Source organism: Melanerpes formicivorus, unplaced genomic scaffold (assembly GCF_026170545.1).
Source record: "Melanerpes formicivorus ecotype bairdi unplaced genomic scaffold, bMelFor1.0.p_v2 SCAF_40, whole genome shotgun sequence".
In the NCBI taxonomy this organism is placed as follows: Eukaryota; Metazoa; Chordata; class Aves; order Piciformes; family Picidae; genus Melanerpes; species Melanerpes formicivorus.
The window spans coordinates 2,106,623-2,128,595 of record NW_027142392.1 but is presented as its reverse complement, the minus strand read 5'-3'; the positions used below and the strand labels follow the sequence as shown (position 1 = coordinate 2,128,595).

Sequence of the window (21,973 nt, the reverse complement as noted above, 5' to 3'; positions counted from 1 at the left end):
GTTCTCAGCTTTTTGAAGTAACTGTTCCAAATAAATGCAGTAATACGCTCTGGGGACTATAACTGTTAGCTGCAGCTACTGTGTCATGGGCTGTTGTACACTTAACCACCACTTGGCCTTCATCTTTGGTTCTTGCAGTGTAGCTGTATTTCCACCTTTGGTTTTTGTACTGTCCCTCAAAAATCCATTTTGTGATCAGTATTCACATAAAAGTGATTTATAAGGATAAAATCCTTTGCTGACTTCACGAAGTTTTTGCTTGCTTTCTCTGTTTCGTTTATGCACCGTAACATTTCCTTTTCCACTCATGCATCTCAGCTCAGAGTTAGGAGCACAGCCTCGTCACAGTAATATAGAGGTCTGATGACCCTAGGTTGTCAGGACACAGATGAACACAGCAGACTTCTCAATGAGAGTAGGCCACTGGGTCTAACTCTGTCAGTTGCTCTGGGTGAGCAGGAGGTGCAGGGACCCTGAATGATCTGTTCAGGGACATACTTCTGAAAGGAGAGATTACAAGAAAAAGAGTTACAGTTTAGTTGAAAGAAATCAGGTATTTCAGGAATGCCCTTTCCCCCCCCCCTTTTCTTTTCATGTACAAGTTAACATCCTATAGAGTGTGATGTTTCACTTCAGAAATTTTAAAATGTGTTCAGAAATTCTTGGTATGTGGACACAAATACTAATGAATGTTGCAAATACTCATCCTAATCTGAACAAGAGTGGCTACTTTTCACTTTCAGATCCTTGAAGGTCAGACTCAGCCCTGCCATAGAGATCTGTGTTGTGTCACACTGGTCTGCAGTGACAAACAGAGGAAAGTGTACTTTAAAATGTTGGGTGTGATAATTTGAGCTTCTGGATCCTTTTTATCTTTTATATATATATACATATATATATATATAAATGTCAGATTGGACCTTCCTTCCTGCTCCAGATCTTTCCCCTGATGTCTTCACAGATCAGAAGGATGAAAGAAAAAGAAGCAATAGGAAAGGGATGGAAGAGGGGAGAAAAATAGAAAGAGAAGGAGGAGAGGCAGCAATAGAAATTGAATAAAAAATCCCCAGTGATTCAGCTAAGACTCCAGACAATGAGCATGTTTGCAGTCCCTGCTTCTCCTCTCCTTCCCCTTGTGCTCTGGCTCTTCTCCCTCTCCGGCACCTTACCTGTCATCAGCACTACAGATATTTTATTACTATTCCATTTTTTATTAAAGAATGAAACCAGGGCAACTGAAGTCTGCAAGCAACAAAATACAGCCTCTTCTCACAAATGATGACACTATTCATGAAACTGGTTCCTGAAGGGGAGGAGTTATTTCCTTCCTAATAAAGTTACATTGTTAACTATGAAAATACAGAATGCTTTCGTATTTCATGGGAGGAAGGGAAATGTTTAGGATTCTCTTTCCTTTTATACCCAAGGTGAATCCTATAAATCAGCATTCACATTGTTATGTGTCAGTTTTATTTATCTAGACACAAGAGCAGACTTTCTACTGGGCTTTATTTACGTGTGCATTTTTCCCCGTCCCTTCTTTCAAAGCTTTATTTTCAGGAGTCCTTTTTCCTCATGATCTTAGTAAGAGTATAAATTCAACCCTATTCCACATTCTTTCAGGTAATTTGAAATGTGCAGTGTGTTATTCGGGTTTGTAGGCCAAATGCTCCCAGGAGAGTGAAAAATGCAATCTGATTGTTGCTGTGCAGCATGACTGTCAGACAAGAAATAGGGACCCCACTACTCACTGCTGGTCCAGCACTTGGCCTTTATCCTCAACTGGAATGAATGTGAGGGTGAAGGTAGAGGAGTGTTTGAATTAAAAAGATACTTTAGGCAAAGGCAAACATGTTTTCCATCCTTATATGTATCTGCCTCCCCATAGCCATTCCCACCAGGAATCCCTTCTACCTGACAAGGTTGATTTGGGAATGTTTATAGAAAGGGTAGATCCAGTAATTGGTTTTCTAAGAAGGTATTCACTCAATCTAGAGCTTAAGTTGGTTGTTGGGCTCTCCTGTACCAGTCTGCCTGACACAATAAAAGCCAAAGGGTAACCACTGAGCCAATACAAAACAAAGCTCAGTAACAAATTTGCAGACTTAGTTCTTTAAATGGTGGCTACTAAGAATTCCCAATTGCTTATTACATAGTGTACTCAGTTATGGTACTTGAGTGAAGAAAGGTGTTAGATTTCCACAGATTCCAGGTGGAAACAGGTTTTCATTACAGATGCTGGTGAAGCAGGTCCAGAGCAGAATGATCAAGTCCAAAATGGCAAAATAAATTTTATATCTTAAAAAAAAAAACTTTAAAAAGCATTGTAGACAAAATTGTTAGGTGTTATGCATATCTAAATACAATAGCTCAAATGCAAGCATATAATTAAAGTACACACACCAGCAAGAAGACAGTGAGCTCTTTCAAAAATGTTAGGTTTAAGGATATGTGAAATTTATTGACATTTAGGAGAATTTAATTTTACACTTTAAAAATGCACTCAAACTGATGCAGCTGACTGTTGCTTTACTATGTGACTAGAAACTTTGTCTTTCAGTTCTTGAAGTCTGCCTGATGTATTTATTCTTATAGTTCATTTAATTGTTATTGTTTGTGCCCAGCTGCACTTGCACAGGAGGTTTCTGATTTCAGCAGGATACTCAGAACCCTTAAAATTCTAATCTCCAGGCAGTCTCTATGAAAAGGCTACCCTGAAGGAACCCTTTGGGGCAACGCAGTGAGGCACACAGATTTCCTGAAGAACTGTACTGAGGGCTGTGGCTGTCCCAAAGGATGAACAGAAACTCCTGCATGCACCAAGATGTGTGGTAGACATCATCTCCATCCCCCTATTTAGACCAGGGAACTGGTTTTAGCACATTCCTCCTCTGGGATCTGTTAAACAAGGAGGACTCACAGAATGCTTCCATGGTTTTCAGGAACTTACAGTCTGAGGTGGAGCTTGTTTTGTGGTGGTGGTGTTTGTTTGGGGTTTTTGTTTGGTTGGGTTTTTTTAAGGCAGGTAGTATTGATGCAAGTAATCTGCATACCTCTTTGAGATTTAGACTTTGTTTTCCAGTCTTCTATTTAAGGTCAGTTAAGGGAAACCTATTTTATGTAACTTCAGCTGATGACAACAGAAGTTATACAATTGGAAATTCACCCTCAACTGCTGTTGAAAAGTGGTGCAATGCAAAGTTGGTTATTTACAATTTAGAGTAATTTGCCAAGGGGAGGAATCTGACTTTCTTACTCCTGTAAGTAGATGTTTTGCAACTAGAGGTGTTGTTGGGGTCAGTAAGATTACCCACACAGCTAAGAAGAAGAAGGAGCTGTAGAAATGGAACTGAAGCAAATATTTTTCACATCAGGGGTGGAATGATCATGACTTCCTTGCATTGACTCAAATGCTTTACCTTTCCTCAGTCCTAGCATTCTATCATCTCTGCCACATGTACTATCTATTTTAGCTTTGTAGTTTGCTTTGCAACTTTTATCTTCTTCTTCAGAGTGTAACAGAATAATTTCATATAGGAATTGCCATTTCACTTCAGAATCTAACTACAGTATAATCCATAATCATCAATTTCTTTTATGAGCAGCTGTTTACTATTACATGTTACAGCCTTGCAGTGCACCAGCAAAGTATCTTTAGAAGTAGAGTAACAGTTGGCAGCTGTGAAGCTAGGGTCTTCCTAATGAAAACCTGGCAAGTTTTGATCCTTTCCTGAAAGGGTAGTGCTCTTTACTCATATTTTTAATCTGCCACATTCAGATGAAATACTTTGTGACCTCTGGAATCTATATAAAATATATCTCCTGGGTTTGGATACATGTAACATAAAAGTTTTGAAATAAATTGCTGTAGTCTGCAGTGTCTAGCTTGGTGTTGCTGGGCCTGAATGCCAGAACAGCTGTGGGTTGTAGACCATCAGCAGTTCTGAGTCAGCCAGCACAGCTGACTCCAATTGACTACAGGTGTGTCACAGCCCATGAACATCACAGTATAAAGGAGAAAGCCCTCAGACTTGAGGTTCTCCTCTTCCCTCTTCAGCTTTTGAGGGCTGCTTTCTTGTATGCTGTGACTGCTGAACCCTTGGTAAGTTGAGTATAACTTTGTATTGTTGTGGATGTCAGTTTGGCTGTTTCGTTAAATCCTATTTCAGGTTCATCTGTGAGTCTCCTCTCCTTTTCCTGGCTCAGTTTTTCTGCTAGAGGGGAGTAATTGGTTGATAGAGAAAATGCTGGAGTTTACTTCCAGATGCAGTATCACATTTCATTGTTGCTCAGTAGAAGTTGAAAATGTGGGTTTTCTCCCTGGAAGTGTTCAAAGACAGGTTAGATAAGGCTTTGGACAACCTGATGTGGTGTAAGATGTCCCTGCCCATGGCAGGAGTTTTGGAACTGGATCATCTTGAATGCCGTTTTCAACCGAAACTGTTGCATGATTTGTCCATGGTATTCAAAGAAAGACTTCCAAATTATGAGACTTGGCTGTTAACTGTTGCTCACACAGAGCAACAAGCATGAGTACTTTTGAAAGCCAGGAGAATTTTGGCCATCTCTGTTACTAAATACAGCGTTAAGTGCCTGACCTCATCATCTTTAGGGAAGAATTATTGTGATTCTGTACATGAGGGCAACCTCTATTTGACCTAGAAAACAGAATTGTGGTGGAAACAGGGTTGAATGAAGGATGCTGTAGTCATTGATAAGATACTTTATACATGGTGGGTAAATGTGCCAAGGATGAGGCTTATTAGGTGCTCTTCAAACATAAAATCTGTAGCTTTCTATCTGTAGTTTGTCCCAAGACAGAGCCCACTTAGAAACCAGGTGTCAGGGGTGGCTCTCACTTGAGGTTTCACACCACTTTGGATGTGAGCCCATTTGCATGATGTCATGTTAGAGCTTTTTTCTGAGGACATAATTTCCTGGTTTGATCTCCTCACCACCTTACCCTCACCATAAAACTGCTTTCCCAAAGGAGATTGTATGTCTGGTTATATTTGAAGTTTTGTTATGGAATACATAAAAAAAAACCACTTGTGGAAATTGTTTTGGAGTATTGCCTTGTAGTTTTCTTATTGAAGCTATAAATTTTAAGTTTCCCATGTGTTCTGTTTGCACCACTAAGACTGTAAAATCAAAGCATGCTTTCATGAGCAGAGAAGACCACTCAAGCTTGGTCATACCTGCATTCAAGCAGAAACTCTTAAAGGCAGCCCTCTGTTTTTTGTGACCCTCGTCTTCCCATGTGTTCACCTCTTTATAACAGTAGCCTCTCTTTGAAGGCTTACTTTGTTAGTCAAAATTTACCTAATAAATTTAAAGCCTTTACACTTTACAAATCCTGATCGTTTAAGTAATGATAACATCAGAAAACTTTATTGATTTGCGTTGCCAAAGTGCATCGGAACCCAGCCATGAGAGAAGACTAGCAGCTAATTAAAAATAGGAGGCAAGCTCTAACCTCAAAACAGCACAATTTATATGCCACTTGCAACTCACCCTGAGTGCTCAGGATTCTGCAGCAGAGCATGTGTTCAATAATAACAATTGCTTTTTTTTTCTCCAAGTAGCACACAGTGTAAATATTTAAATTCTTTTCTATGTGAAATCAAGTATTTGCAGTTATTAGCTCTGAACTCATTCAGTCACAACCTCTCACCAGCAGTACATTGAAAATATAATCGGTGAAAATATCCCTATCCATCTAAAAATATTCCCCCTTTCTATTAGCATTTCCTCTCCTGCGCTGTATCTTGTGTTTGTGTCTTCTCTTATACTTGAGATGTGGCAGTGCTGTCCTTGTATGCTTTTTAGAGGTTCCCAGATAATTCTCTCATTTGAGATGCTGGGTTTTGTGTGTGTGTGTGTTTGAGTCTTTCTCAACATCTTTTAACAGTACTCAACCAAAAAAAAACCCATATTTAAAAACAAGGTGGGGGGGGGGAAGTTGGGGAGGGAGAGGAGAAAATGGGTCTTTATTAATAGAATGACGACAGCATACTTTGGAGCAAGTGGAGCAGAAAGAGACATCAAAGCCAAGTTAACAGATAGTGAAATTCTCATGGTGAAATCTCTAGAATAATCCTCCAGCCATTTTGTAGGCAGAAATTTGAAGAGGCTTGCACCTGATTTTGATTAGGCAAACTGACTTTGGTGGAAGTAGCTATGTTCCAGCGGTTACAGAGAATTTATGAGAAGCTGCTGAAGCTGTTCCTTTATATGCTATGTAAGATGTATTTTGCATGGTATTCTCTTGTGTGATATATGGTATGAGAGAAGCTCTAATTTTCTGTTTACTAACAAGAGAGAGTAAAGTTGTGTGGTTTGTTCTTTGGTTTTGTTTTCAAGGGCTACATAATAAACCACAGCTTCCTAGAAAAGGAAGATAGTAGTTTGCAGAAACAAGGCTAAAATAAGTCATTTTCTTTCAATGAAACCAAACGCTAGCTGATATTGAATAAATGATCTAGTTGGAGGTGTCCCTGTTCACTGCAGGGGGGTTGGAAAGGATGACATTTGAGGGTCCCTTCCAACCCAATGCAATCTGTGAATCTGTGTGAATTCCTGGTGAGATTGCATGGGCTTAAACATGTAGTTTCATTTGCATGCTTAGTTTCCATCTGGCTGATGCAAAGATGTCTGTGGGTGGGGCAAGGAGGGATGCACATGCTGTTTGGCTTTGGTTAGGACTCCTCTTGGTTATCCAGGTGCAGACTTCTACTGACCACCAAAAATGCATATCTATTAGTAAGCTTATATTTTATATGATAAAATCCTACATCTCACCAGTTTGTCTAGGAATAATACCTAGATTGTTTTGACAAAAATGATTGTGCAGTTGAAATGCAAGTGCTGTGTCTTGGGGGAAATTGCCCTTCATAGTCCCTTATTCTGCAACACTGTATTGGAAGTTGTTGTAGTACCACAAAGGTGGTGTGATGGCCAATTTGTTCTTCTATATACATTCACTACAGTTAACCTTCTTTGAGCTAAACAAAATAATCCAGTTGTTTTCACTCATATGCTTCAATCTTTGAAGCCAGTGAGAGTATAGACACATTTTGTGGGACAAATTGAGGATTCTTCCCTCTTGCAGATGTGAAGGGGAATGGCGTAAGGAGCTGCAAAGGTACTGGACAGTGAGAAGAACATGGTATCTAATGGAAGGATGTGTATGAGCAACTTGGAAACCATCTTTTCAGTGAAGGTCATTTAGCTCTGGAGCCTGTCCTTTGTGCTTTGAGAAGATTTAGAAGAATGTATTATTCATAGCAAAAGAACAGTTATGATAGTTTCTCAGGGAGGTGGTGGAGTTACCGTCCCTGGAGGTGTTCAAAAAGGGATTGGACGTGGCACTTGAAGCCGTGGTTTAGTAGTCATGAGGTCTTGGGTGACAGGTTGGACTTGATGATCTCTGAGGTCTTTTCCAACCTTATTGATTCTATGATGTCATTTGTTTCTGGTGGAGGGCAGAAGCTGGCATATTTTTCAGCCATTTTATGTTGCACACTACTGCAGAAAAATCTGTCCTGTGCCTTGACTCGTGTATTGATCGTAATCAATCAGACATTTTACATAGACTAAGGTAGGCCCTACTTAGCACAAACTGCATTGACAAACAGAGTCTATTAATGGATTCCAGAAATTCTGGCATTAATTAGGCCTGCTGATGTCTTAAATGTAAAGGATAAATGTGCCATCATTCAATAACCTAGTTTAGATTGATTATTAGAGAGATAAGGGAGCATGTTGTTAAATCTTGAAGAGTTAAATAACAGGAGGGTTCAAGTGCTTGGGTCATCCTATCTGCAGTCAAAATACCTTTTTTTAACTTAAATTATTTTTCTCTGAATCAAGAATTGCAATTTGGTAATTTGGTTTGGGAAGGGTGCTTTGGAAGGGTATGACTGAGAGGGGTTAAAGAATCATCCCATACAAGCCTCAATGTTATCTGTAAGGTTAGATCTTATGTGAACAAACTATGAACTCTTTCTCTTTATCAAAAGAGGGGAAAAAAATCCATAAATGGAAAAAGTCAGTATTATAACACTTTTTTTCCTCTTCTGTGTTCTAGAACCAATATTATTTCCTTACCATTGGTATGTGTAATGAACCATGGTGAATATATGCTACTTAGCTTAATCTTTCTGAAACTCAGCTTTTCAGCATGAAAGCAAGGAGGCAGGACAGAAATTAAATATATACAAAGAACCAAACACAGAGATATGTTCGTAGCACCTGAGTGTCAGCTGTCTCTTCATGGGCGGAGTATGAGTTGGGACATGAGGTGAATTAGGTTTTGCTGTTGACCTGGTAGTGTGAGAATATTGCACAGTCTTTCTGAGATGCTTTGTTGTTCAAACTACTGTGCTAATTTGAACCACAGACATTCTTGTTGATGTAAGATTCTGCAATGAAACCTCAGTTACAAAAGATAAGCTATGAGAAAGGAGTGACATGGAGATGGGTCCCTTACATTTCATTAGGGAATGACCAGAGTGCAGACAGCTCTTTTCAAACAGGTAAATGTGGTTCTTTGAGATGATGTTGTGACATCCCTGAAAACAATCAAACAAAGGACAAAACTGGAAATTTCTGTGAAGGTGTTCTGCAGGGGCTTTGTGAATGCATGAGTAGCAAAATAGAATCACTAAATGTTTTCAGACCAAGTTTTATTCAGCTCCATTTGAATGTACCTGTGGGATATGAGGAAGCTGTGCTTAATGCAAGACCTAAGAGTTTGGAGAGTTGAAATGGAAATATTTATCATCTTGTTTCTTGTTCTTGTGATTCTTCAGATCAGCAGCTGCTCTGATTTGCACCAGTGGTTCCTAAAACGGATGGGTTTTTTTCTAAGGCAGGAATTGTCCAGGTATGGGACACTCTGGTTGTAATTTTTCCCGGTCCTGGCATTTACTACTGGGTAGAAGAGGGATAAGAGATAGTTACAAGTTATAGCTGCTGTTAATTCTCTCATACTGGTGGAATCCTTAAATATCTTAAAAGGCAGCTTTTTTTTGACTTCTGTTCAATGCTAAAAAAAGGGAAGGTTATTGCTAGAATGTGGCTGTAGTCAGTCTTCTCTGAACATTTCTGGGAGTATAAAATCAGCATGTTACACTGAAAGAGTCTACCTGGGAGCTGTTTCATAAATACTGTACCAAATACCGTTGCTTATTGAAAAAATTAAATTCTGGCTGCTGAATAATAATTAACATATGGAATTAATAAAATTTATGGATGGCAGAAATGTGGTATAAATATTCTTTATTGCTCCTTTAATTTGTTATTAATTAGTACTTTAATAGTACACCTGTACATGTGGTTCCAGTGACTGCTGCTTAGTTGCCTCACCAATGAAAAGACACCTGGCAAAGGAATCTGAAATGTAGTTATTTTTATCTGAGTGTTGTCCAAACAATGCTTTTGAAGCTGATTTGATGGAGTTTTTCAATCTAAAACTTGAGCACAAACCAAATTTGTTTCCTAAATACCTTTAAGTTTTTGCTGAGGGCAGAGCTGGGTTTGCAACTCAACCTGCAATCTATTGACTGTCCTGGTCTTTTTAATGCTTTTGAACTACTCTGCCTTGGATTTTTGGCCTACTCTGCCTTGGGTCTTTTCCCCATCTCCAAAGTGGAAATAAACCCATCCATCACAAAAATTATTGTTGCTTATTTGTGTATCGAGCTATCCATCTGAAAAGCAAAGTTTTAAATCAGAAAATATTTTAAAACCAAAGTATTTTAGCAGCTGTGTTTTCAGCCAGTCACACAACTCTCTGTAGGTACGTCCAAAACGCGTCCCCTAATATTGCTAAGCCTGCAGTATGTTCTGGATGCTTTCCTCAGCCAAAGGTCACTCAGACTGGTAGAAAGGCAAACTGGACAATGTGGAATAACTGTCTTCACCACTCATTTCCTTATTGGCAAAGCCTTTGTAGCTAGCAGTGTACTCTAGCTTAGCATTGGTAGATGCTAGAAGGGAAATTGTTTTTCTTTGCAAACAACACATTGATCATTTGGTGACTTGGGGAAGATGAGTGGTTTAGATGAATAGGCATTGGTCCCTATGAGGGTGACATTCCCTTATGTACAGGCAATAGCTTTTTATTGTTAAGCTAGGATGTGACATGAGAGACATTGAAATGAATCACAGGTAGGCTCTGCTCATGCTGGACCCATGTTTGAAACTTCCTTTTTGAGTGATCAGAAGCAAGGTTTCTAGCACGGTGAAATAATGTGTGGACTTGTTTGATTAGGAAAAGGCACAAAACTGACAGGCAAGCAAATCTCTCTTTGCATACATATTTAACCAAAAATACTGAACAATGCACTTCATTTTGTCACTGGAAATACTTTATTTTGAAATGATGCTTCCTCATTGATCTTTGCTCTCTGCTGATGGAACCGCTCTCTTGAGAGGAAAACACAATCTGTATCTGTCTCATTCGTTTGACAAGCTGGAAAAAAAGAATATCAAACCCCAGACTTCTGCTTTTGTTTCAGTGATTTCAAGTACATTGTATAACTTTTTATTTGAAGAAGCTGTTTGTGAATCTAGTCTAGAAAAATGCTGGGTCTGTAAGCTTCAGAAGCCTGTTTCATTTGGAGCGAATGAATTATTCTTTGCGAACAGACAGCTGTAAATACATAAAACACTCAAGCTTTTTGAGGCTTGGCTCAAATGCCATCACAAAATCAATGATTAAAAAAAATCAATGCCTCATGTGCAGGACTTTACTTAATCATCAAAAAAAAATTATCTCAGTGAGACAGAGGGCCGGATCCAGAGCGTGTTGTCAAAAATAGTTCAGCTTCTACAAGGTTCTGTTGATTTACTTTCATGCTAGATCTGGCCCACTGTGGAACCTAAATTTAATGTAACTGTGGGTTTTCATGTGTGTGTTTATTAATACTGAATGTCATTGCATTTCCCACAACCACAGCAGTGGATTATGTTCGTGGCGAACTCTTTACACACATAGAATGTGTGGATGTGTCTGACATGCAACAAAATGAGACTTGACATTTATAAGCTCATGGTGGAGTTTTCCATTCCACTTTGTGTAATTTATAAAGCAAGTTCACTTCTAAAGTTATGCTGCTGATTGCAACTGCTACTTTGCATAAATGATTGGGATGGCCTTTGGGAATTAGGGAGTATAACTAAAAATTACCCACAGTCTGATCTTTTGGAAATGTACATTCTGTGTTGATTTGGATTGTTCAGATTGAATGATGTAGGAGAAACCACTTAGTGTCATACTTTATTTAGTAAGCGTATTTTAAGGAAGCACAGAACTACTCCTACTCATAGGCATCACTACAGTTCTCGGCTATTGAAACCCTGCTAATAAGAAACCACTTTGAAACAGTCACCTCTATTTAAATATAATTCAGCATGTCTTGTCCTTATCCATGCATTCTCTTCAGTACTAGGATTTAGTGGCACAAATGCTGTGGATTGCAGTGCTGGGTGTGGAAGTAACCTTGGAGTACATTCTCTGGCATGGGTGAAGTCACGCTTTCAGAAATTCTAGCTATGATTCTATTGACTTTGCTTGCAGCTGATAGTGCTCGTTATCTCAGGGAAAAAAAATCAGGAAATGACTCCAGTGGAAATTAAAATATGTTAGATTATAAAAGCAATCATGTTAATATTATTGTGAATGCACTTTCTCCATTCCTGACATCATGCATTTAAAATCCTTTACTTTGTCAAGGTAATTGCCCTCATTTGCTATCAATTAGCACCATCCTCATGGAAAAACACCCAGTAAGCTCAGTAGTAATTATCAGCCAAGATATAAAAACTGCAGACTGCATCTTGAATGTCTTTTTTTCACTTTTTAGCAGAACATCTTTTTTTTAAGGTATGTAACCTGGCTATTGTCATCTTTTTAATTCTTACGCTGTTAATAACTAATGCTTCCTTTAATTTGCTTCCTGTTTGTGACACCTCATTTGTTATAGCCTGTAGTTAATAGCTAGACCTATTATCATACAGGATATATTAATTAGGTCCTACAGCAGTTTATACCATTGGGTGAGAAAGATGAAGTAAGGTAATTCATCCAACGTGAAAAGAAGTTATGAATCCTGGCTAGGTGCCATTTGTGCCTGAGTAGTGAACGTGGGTTTCCATACTTGCAAGATGAAGTTGTGGTTTTTGTCACACTTTTGATAGAGGCTTTTGCTAATAATACAAGGGAAATTGTGTGTAGTCATCAGTATTTGAAGTTGATTGTTTACATACTGAGACTAACACCCAAATCAGACATCACATGTCAAAACATAGAGTAGGTAACTTCTTGAGGGCTCTTCTAATTCACTTCCGTGCTTTGGTAATTAGATTGAAGTAATGAATAATACAATGCATTTGTATGTTTATGGAAGGTTATGGGCAGCCCCTGTTAAAATTCAACAGTATATAGCCATGTTTATGTTTTATCTGTTATGTATTTATCTACTGTGGTTTCTTTTTCCTCTTCTGTCCTTTTAGAATTGCACTCTATTGTGAAAGATGGAAAATAAAGAATGTTATCAATGTTAGCTGTTTCACTTCATAACAGCAACAATACCAACCAATATTACACTCAGGAACCTAAGACAACATTAATTAAATTTTGCCATCAAGAAGATGAGTATTGCTCAGCAAGGCAAAATGAGTTTGTGATTAAAAGAGCTGAAACCCTGTTGTCCTGAAGTTCGCCGTTCATGGCAACGTGTAACTTAATTATGCCTTTGAACCCCACTGCAGTGTTATGAAATGAATGAATATATTTATCATGAGCAGGCATTTTGTTGTTAATTATGCTTAAAGTTTGGAGTGTATTGTTTTCTGTTCCATCTGAGATAATAGAACGCGGTTCATTAATAATGCACTTGGATAGGTTAAAGGGGAAGCAGTTTCTTTTGGTGGTTATCTTGTGAACATTGTACGGGCACTGGAAAAGTTGAAAATGGAGACTATCCAGGGGTCACTTTGAAAACTGAGAAAGACACAATGCTGTCGTGAGAAAACAATGTTTTGTACCTGACATGCTTTCACAACAGCTGTGTGTGACAATATTTGTGTAAAAGGGTGTATCGCTGCACTCCCTAAAGTCCTTCTCTGTGCCGAAGGGCTGCTCAAAAATTCCTTTTGCTGTCAGTAGCCAAGCAGTTACTACCACATTCAGGCACTGCTGGGAAGGCAGAGTCCTGTCCTATTTCCCCTGGCCATCCTTGGTACTAGTTGTAAGAAAGGGAAATTGTGTGGCCCCAGTCGGGCAGCTGAGCACCCCTGGGGGTATGTCTTTGCTGTACTCATCACACTGTATCCTGCTTTCTGCCATTTGCACACTGCAAAGCAGCTGCAGTGCTCCAAAGCCTGTCTGGTGTAGGTGAACATCTATTCACAGTTGTAAAATCAACCTTGTAGAGACAAGTGTTAAACCTGACAGAGTGAAATCCTCATTCTGGGGTAGTTACAGGCAAAGTTTCCATTAACACTCAAGACACCATGATTTTGTCTTGGCTGTGTTGCAATGATCTTCCTGCCTGAAGCTGCTCCTTTCCTAGTCAGACACACTGAAATCAGCCTATGTAAGTGACAGATATATTGGCCAAATCAGTTTTGCCTATGTAAACCCAAGGTAAACAAGTTCTGCAAAAGACTTCCACAAGCAGAAGTTTGGGGAATGGCATCATGTCTTCAGATGATTTGCTACAGCTCCCTTTAAAAGGGGTTTTGTTAAGGGGGAGCATTTTCCATGTAGCTGTTCTGAGCTAAACATCATTCCCTTTAATGCTGCAAAAACTTGTATTGTCTTGTGTTTTCTGAAACACAGCATTCTTGTCATGGTCTTTTATTAACTGATGAAATAATATAGCATTGCATTTCAGTGGTTGGGTAAGACTTGAGCCTCAGATCTTACTTGAAAAGACTTCTCTTTAAGTTTAAATAGAGATTTGATTGATGACTTAACCTGTATTTGATGAAAGTTAGTTACCCTTCAAGAGAGGACAGGGCTGACTGCAAAGGGGTGGGGAGGATGGTTAACCATAAAGTCAGCTGTGTGAAAACAAGGTCAGGGGACAGATTGAATGCCACTACCAAGTTCATTATCACTACTGTTTTTATGGGTCAGAATGCAGGTGTAGTGAAAGCGGCAGCTGCTTGAACAGCATATGACATTACAGCATTGGCAACAACTGCTTTCACAGAGTATGACAATACAGTATTTCTGCTACAATCCCTGCTTTTATAGACAAGGGAAGGTGTTTTTCCACCTCACCATGGGTGAGAATGCCACGTTTGCTGAGGCTGGGTGCAAAGGAGTGATCGTCATCTCCAAGAAAGCTTGAAGCAGTCAAATAAATTTGCCAAATATGTTCAAATTAGAGCTGTCATGTGTCTGTGAGTGAACAGATGGAAACTGTGAATGAAGATTGTAGCCTTCAAATGTCATTGGGATAAAAATTCAGGTAGAAACAGCCCATCTAGCAACAGAAGCAGAATGATAGCCATGGGCATTGTGTTTGTTTAAAATTGGAGGAATGATCAGACAACTGTTTCAGGTGAATTTTGTACACATGTGACTTGATTAAAACTGATTTTCTCAGTGAAAGTGTTTTATGAGTAAGGAAGATTTGCCAGTATTTTTGTGAGTGACTTCAGTTGTGCTCTGGAAAAGGAATCTATGTGAATAGTAGAATATTCTTGGTTGCATGGTTTAGTTGATTAGGTGGTGTTGGATAATAGGTTGGGCGCGATGATCTTGAAGGTCTCTTCCAACCTGGTTTATTCTATTCTGTGTTCCTGTATATCAATGCTTTAATCAGAATTAAAATTCTTATTACATTTAAAAGGAATACTTTTGAATGTTCTGATGTAATTTCTTCATGTGAGACCAAGCACATGTTTTCCAGTGAATTCACAAGGTACTTGATACCTCAGCTGTTGTGTTCACTTTGAAACCTTTAGAACCATGTTTTCATCTGTGTTTTTATTGCAATTTAATTAAGATAGATATCCAGGAATGCAGATTAAAAAAGATCCATTAATTTGGGTAGATATTAAAATGGTATGGAAGCTAATATCTCATGTAGAGTATAGCCCTGCACTGGAAGTAATTAGAAGGGAAAAGAGGGGGCTTAGCAAAAAGAATCATACATAAGGTAAGGAGTTTACAAATGAGCAGATGACAGCAGTGTCAAATTGGGCTGTACTGTGCTGGAGGCTTTTATGGAAATAGTCATATGAATTGTTAGTAATTTCACTGTTGACACTGGTAAAGATTTGGATTCTGGTGGTGAAATTGGCTGTTATCAGATAGGCCGAACAGCATCAATAATGCAGAGAGAGTGGGATATACAGGAGAAGGTGAATAGCCTTTGGGGTTGGAGTAACAGGAATCATTAAATATTAAGTGAAGCTCACTTATTAACATCAGTTTTCAGCTCTAGGATCCCTTCCAGTCTGGTCTATATATTTTTTTTTTCCTATTACTAATTTTTTTGGGTAGTCTATGTTTTGTGTTGCCTCTTAGGCACGCTTTTTATTTTTAAACAACTGGAAAATGGTGAAATTAGTTTTTCACTAAAAATCACTTCTGAACAGAATTGCTGTAAACTTGGGAAAGAAATCAATACTCATTGAACTGTAAACCCCCTGACAGCAAAAAATATATGAAGAAGGCTGGAAAATGTTTCAGCCTTTGTAACACCAGCAGCCACACTAAAAGGAGGTGAATCTTCTAAACCAGATGCTGTCTTGTGATGGATGATAGATTGGCTCGTCAGCCTGAATAAACTTTGTTTCTAATTAGTATGCAAATCTCACCTGCTCCAGGGTTCTTCCTCTTTAACTGTGATCTATTTGGGTTTTTTTTCTGCTGAACAATCTCATCCAGGAGGCTTTTTCTTCCTTTTTTTCTTTCATTCCAATTTTCTTCATAGCAGTACTTTTCAAAGCATGCTGTATGGTTTAGGTCAATATTTTCTTCAAGGCACCAGGCTGAGAAATATATTTCAGAAACAAACAAAAAAGAACCCAAGCAACTAAAACCAGATAAAGACATTTTAATATTTTTGTTTGTTTGCTTTTTGTTGTTGGTTTGTTTTTTGTTTGTTTTACTTCAACTTGAGATTTAACACATCTAAGTGCCGGGTTCTGCACATTGGCCACAACAACCCCATGCAGTGCTACAGGCTGGGGTCAGAGTGGCTGGAGAGCAGCCAGGCAGAGAGGGACCTGGGGGTGCTGGTTGATGGTAGGCTGAACATGAGCCTGCAGTGTGCCCAGGCAGCCAGGAGGACCAATGGCATCCTGGCCTGCATCAGGAACAGTGTGGCCAGCAGGAGCAGGGAGGTCAATTCTGCCCCTGTACACTGCATTGGTTAGGCCACACCTTGAGTCCTGTGTCCAGTTCTGGGCCCCTCAGTTTAGAAAGGATGTTGACTTGCTGGAGCATGTCCAGAAAAGGGCAACAAAGCTGGTGAGGGGTTTGGAGTACAAGCCCTATGAGGAGAGGCTGAGGGAGCTGGGGTTGCTTAGCCTGGAGAAGAGGAGGCTCAGGGGAGACCTCATGGCTTTCTACAACTACCTTAAGGGAGGCTGTGGACAGGCAGAAGTTGGTCTCTTCTCCCAGGCAACCAGCACCAGAACAAGAGGACACAGTCTCAAGCTGCACCAGGGGAGGCTTAGGCTGGAAGTTAGGAAGAAATTCTACATAGAAAGAGTGATCACCCATTGGGGAATGGGCTGCCCAGGGAGGTGGTGGAGTCACCATCATTGGAGGTGTTCAGGAGGAGACTGGATGGGGTGCTTGGTTGCATGGTTTAGTTGGTTGGGTGGTGTTGGATGATAGGTTGGACATGATGATCTTGAAGGTCTCTTGCAACCTGTTTTTTTTCTGTTCCTAAAGTCTATATTTTGGCATATGTATTATACATGTAAAATATATACAAAAGTATGAAAGGACTATAAATGTCAAATCTATTTAATTAATCCTGTAAGCATTTGACTTGACAAGTAGAATACTTAATTCCAGAATTTTAAATAAAATATGTAAATGCTTTGAAAGTACAATCTCTATACTGCTAAAAATAACAATGCTTTCAACAGAAGCAGGATCAGATCTTAGTCCATGTCGCTAATGAAACCGTGTCAGCATCTTGTGAAGTATGGAAATTGTCTGAGTTGTGAAATGTTTAAAAAGGTTAGCTTCCTCAAACCTGATTCCTCCTTACCCTCTCTTTCTGCTGATAGAATTCCCTGTCTGTCAGCATGGAACATAAATGAAGCATTAAACAGCTGGACCTGATTCGGGATGTGGATCTCTTGAGGCATACACTTAAACCATCTGACTTCAGACCACTCCTTTCAGCACTCTGGTTACTGTTTTAAAGAAGCAGGCCCTTTTTTTAGCTGTCTATGTAAGGAAGTTAGATGTCTAAGCCAAAATGGTCAAAATCTTCATGAGCTGACTTCCCTTCACTATGCAAGTAACCTTCTGGAGCTGAATGCATGTGAATGTCCACACTCACATGCACACATATAGGTGATTGGAGAAAGTATCACAGTATCACCAAAGTTGGAAGAGACCTCAAAGATCGAGTCCAACCTGTCACCACAGACCTCATGACTAGACCATGGCACCAGATTATGACCTGTGATGGCAATTCCTGTGTGTTCAGAGGCCTCTCCAAATGCAATGCTGCATTATACCTTAGACTACATATTTGTTGATAGTGATTGTCTGTCTATGCTTGTTATCACGAGGCAATGAGCCTATGTTGTCATGAGTGCTATGGGTCTGTATTTGATGGAGTAATCTCTCTTCTATGAACTTCATGAAGTCATTTAACTATGTTTGTTCTATATGCAAGCTTCACCAATTCCTCTTTGGTAGCCTTGAAATAATGAAAAAGGAGTTAATGATGCTGGTATTAGATTTTCTAATTCTGTGCAGGGTGCATCCTTGGACAAGTCACTTAGATGCAGATCCTGAAAGGTTTTCAAGGCTCAAATTAATTCCAAAGGCATCTTTCAAGATTTGGGCTTTAATCTTTCTAGCCTTTGATTTCCTTAGCTATAAGATGGAACATATCTTTGTACCCCCTTGGAGATTCTTGGATGAAAGGTCCTGCAAATTTGTAAATAATTTTTAAATGATTTTCTTTATTGGCCACTAAAGGGAATTTTTTTTGTGTGTGTGTGGAATGTAAGCATTTGGAACTACAGGGGTTTGCCATGTTTATCAGAATCAAGAAATTTGCCCTACATATTTATGTAACTAGGATGAAATAGAGGCACCAAGCATAAATAATGGAAATATTCAAAGTACATTTTCCCTACTGTGTTTGTGTTATGGTTTTTTTTTTGTCTGATTGGATGAGCAGCACTACTGAAGCTCTGCTGAGAAGCTGTCTTAGTCTCCCAGGAAAGGTGCCCCTTGGTAAAAGGTAGCTGTAGAAAATTGTTTTAGCATGAGGGATTCGCCTGATTCTGGTTCAGCACTCAGAGGTTGAATTGGCAATTTGTTTTCTAAAGACAATTCACAGAAGTATATTATAGGTGCCAAACTATAAAATTGTCTGAGACAGAGAAGAGTAATAGGTCAAAGAGGAGCTGTAAGCTCAAATAGTTAACAAAAAGAGGAGTCTGCCTCACCGTTTCCAGAATGATCACTGTGATTTTGAGTTAGGGTGTGAGAATGCACACAAATTGTGGTAGCTTTATGTTAGCAACTCATGAACGTGGAGGAATTAGTCTGTGTGCATCGGTGGCAGCCAGATCAGTGGCAGGTCCTTTGCAGTGTTAATAGGCTGGCCCAGAGGAATGGGAGTGTCCAGAGCAGTGTGTGCTACCCTGGACTTCTGCTGCAGCCCAGTCACAAAAGTCCCTGCAGGGGAAGAGATTTATTTTTCCCATCTTACTGTCTTGCTTTCAACAACTTAGCCCTGTGCAGGCTGTATACATGGCCACTTTCCTCCTGTGCTCACAGGAGGACTGTGTCAATTTTAAACTGGAAAGATTCTGAAGGCAGCTAGTTCATCAAGTCTTACTTTAAATACTTAGGTCTCTGTCTTCATTTCAAAGCCTTTTTTAGGCAGATTCAATACCATTCCAGAGATAACCAGGCTTTTCAAGTTTTGAATTTCAGTTAAGCTTAGATAAAGACTGATGTACAACAAATGCCCAAGCTGGGGTGAATCCTGCTTGGCTCAAATTGTGCACAATGTATGGCCGAGCATTGGGACTGTGAAAAAATCATGCTGCAGGTAAGCTGTGTTAGAGTCACATAATGAACAGAGAACGTCTCAGCTGTGCTCTGTCACACACTGGCAATACATTGAAAGTGTGTATCTGTATTACAAAAAAAGTATACAGGGAAGTACTTGTATCAGGAATTAATCATCATCAGATCAAATAGATGCACTTGGATCAGTGAAAGGAACTTCCTAGAGTTTGGACTCAAAATGATTCAATTTCAAGGAATTACAAATATTATAGATGTTTTTAGAGAAGTATAGTTAGTATAGAATACCTGATCAACTTCAGCTGAGCTGTTTAAAAATGCTTTGCAAGTTGTCACTAGGGATGAAACTCATACCTTTTGTATGAAACAGTGTCAATCGTGTGTTGGTTAGTGGATACACAGAAATTTACATGAGAATTATGAACTAAATATGATCTTTAGAAGGAGAAATGCCTTGTTCAGTAGTGGAGGAAAGGTGCCTTAAGTCTGCTGAAAGAAGTGGAAGCTTCTGATGCCTCACTAGGTTCAGCTCTGAGTGTTCAAAAATACTCAAGCCTCCTGACTGACAAGTTAATATTTTACTGTTGCATGGGGTTGTTTTTTGTATGTGTGATTTTATTTGGTTAGTTTTGTGGGTTTTTTGTTTGTGTTGTGTGGGTTTTTTATGTAAGACAAATAAATGTCGGCTTCCTGCCTTTTTTGGTAAAAAGACAGTTGATATTATTACCTGGATCCTAAATTACTCTGAACTGGGGGGTGAGGGAATGACAAAACCCACCATGAACCTTTTTTTGTGGCATTGTTTTGAACAGTTACGTGCTTTTAGTCTTTATGGTTTCAAGTTTAGTTCTCTCTTCCAGTTTGTCAAATTAGTTGCATTATGGTAGGCTTTTATACAAAAAAGGACATTAAAAAAGAATAAATGCCTGTAGGTTTAAGGAAAGCTGAAGTAAGACAAACAAGAACATTTCTACTGAAGGTCTAGGAATTAATTAATTTACATTAATGCAGTAAAATTCCACACATTTAAGAGGCTGAAGTAAATTTACTCCTAGATTTAATGCTGAGAAAGCAATATTCAAGAGAATGCAATGAATAGCCTTTTTATCTCGTTATAAATATGTCTTTGCACCTAACTCAGCTGATTAGTGTAACTGTTACCTTTGAAACATTGTTGGCTAACAGGACTGAGTGAGTTTGTACTCTGCTTCTTCCATTCCAGACTTTGTGTTTCCTATTGCTTTCCAAAAGGTTAAGCTCAGAAGGAATGATGAAGTGGCCACACATCCTGGGAGATTTCTGTTCTTTCCCTTTCCCTCTCGCACAGATGGATGAAAGAGAGCGAGCTGCTCTTCAGGCAGGTTTCTCAGGCAGACATGAAACCAGAGCAGATGCTAGCAGACCAGGCAGTGATGCATATACTTCACTCCACACACACCACCAACCCCCACCCCCTGCCTCTGTTAAATACATATGTGATCCTGAAACAAGCTTTTGTCCTCAGATGACAGTTAATGCATTTTATTTAGAAAGCTGAGACCACAATGATCAGAGGGCTGTAGAACCTCCCCTGTGGAGACAGGCTGTGAAACCTCAGCCTGGAGAACAGAAGGCTTTGGGCTGACCTTAAAGAAGCTTTCCAGTACCTGAAGGGAGCCTACAAGAAAGCTGGGGAGGGATTTTTTTTACAATTGTGGTGATAGGATGAGAGGCAATAGTTTTAAGCTTGAGAAGGGCAGGTTTAGACTGGATATTGGGAATAAGTTCTTTACAGTGAGGACAGTGAGACACAGGAATAGGTTTCCCAGGGAGGTCATGGATGCTTCTTCCCTGGAGGTGTTCAAAGCCAGATTGGATGAGGCCTCAAGCAACCTGATCTAGTGGAAGGTGTCCCTGCCTGTGACAGGGGGTTTGGAACTAGGTGATCATTCAGGTCCCTCCCAACCTAAACCATTCTATGAATCTATGGATTACTAGCACTAAAGATGCACAGTGGGTAGGGTGATTTTTAACCCCTATTCTGTACCTCATTAACTTTAAGCTTCATTAATTTTCTATATCCAGAAAAAGCATATTTATTTCCAAATAGAAATGTAAGACTTTGTGATTTTTTTTACAGAAGACTAAAATGAAAATAATTATTAGGTAATTTTAGAGAGTTCTTGTTAAGACTTACTTCTAATCAGGAAGAAATCAAAGCAAATGGTAACCAAAGCTAAGGGAGTGAGGCAAATTTGTGTGGTTTAGTACTTAAAACCAGCATTCATTTAATAATATCAAAAAATATAGTGGTTGCTGTCAGAGGAGATTCATGCAACTCCTTTGAAAACAACAGTGAAAAATTGTCACTTGGGCAAACTTTCAAAGCACAACATCCTACCTGCTGTAGCACATGTACCCCATTTGCCTCCTGCCAAAGGCAAAAGGAGGCCTGGCTATCACACAAATCTCTTTAACTGGCAGAAATGAGATTTGGTGAAGATGTAGAAGCAATTTCATTCAAAAGGTACAACAGTCACTGATCTAAAGAAAGCATCCCCCAAATGCCAAACAGGCCATACCATTTCCCAGTTCTTGTTTGGAAAAAAGCTTTCTTGACTATAAAAATTGAAGCTTTTGCAAACAAACTCTTTAGAAAGAAACCTACTTTTATTTTCATCAGTAGTGTCATGTTCTGTTCTGTTCTTTTATTTTTTTCCCCAAAATGTT

General features: G+C 39.2%; 1 protein-coding gene across 11 annotated transcripts in view; it reads left to right on the top strand.

The window, feature by feature from the left end:
* Positions 1-21,973, top strand: part of RALYL (RALY RNA binding protein like) — a 484,769-nt gene that overhangs the window by 122,776 nt on the left and 340,020 nt on the right. The window contains exon 1 of one of the 11 annotated variants that reach the window (XM_068158539.1): positions 4,043-4,102. The exons of the other annotated variants lie outside the window; for them this stretch is intronic. The gene's annotated coding sequence lies outside the window, so the exon portion shown is untranslated. Of the gene's footprint in view, positions 1-4,042; positions 4,103-21,973 lie in introns of those variants that run through there. 11 annotated transcript variants of the gene reach the window in all.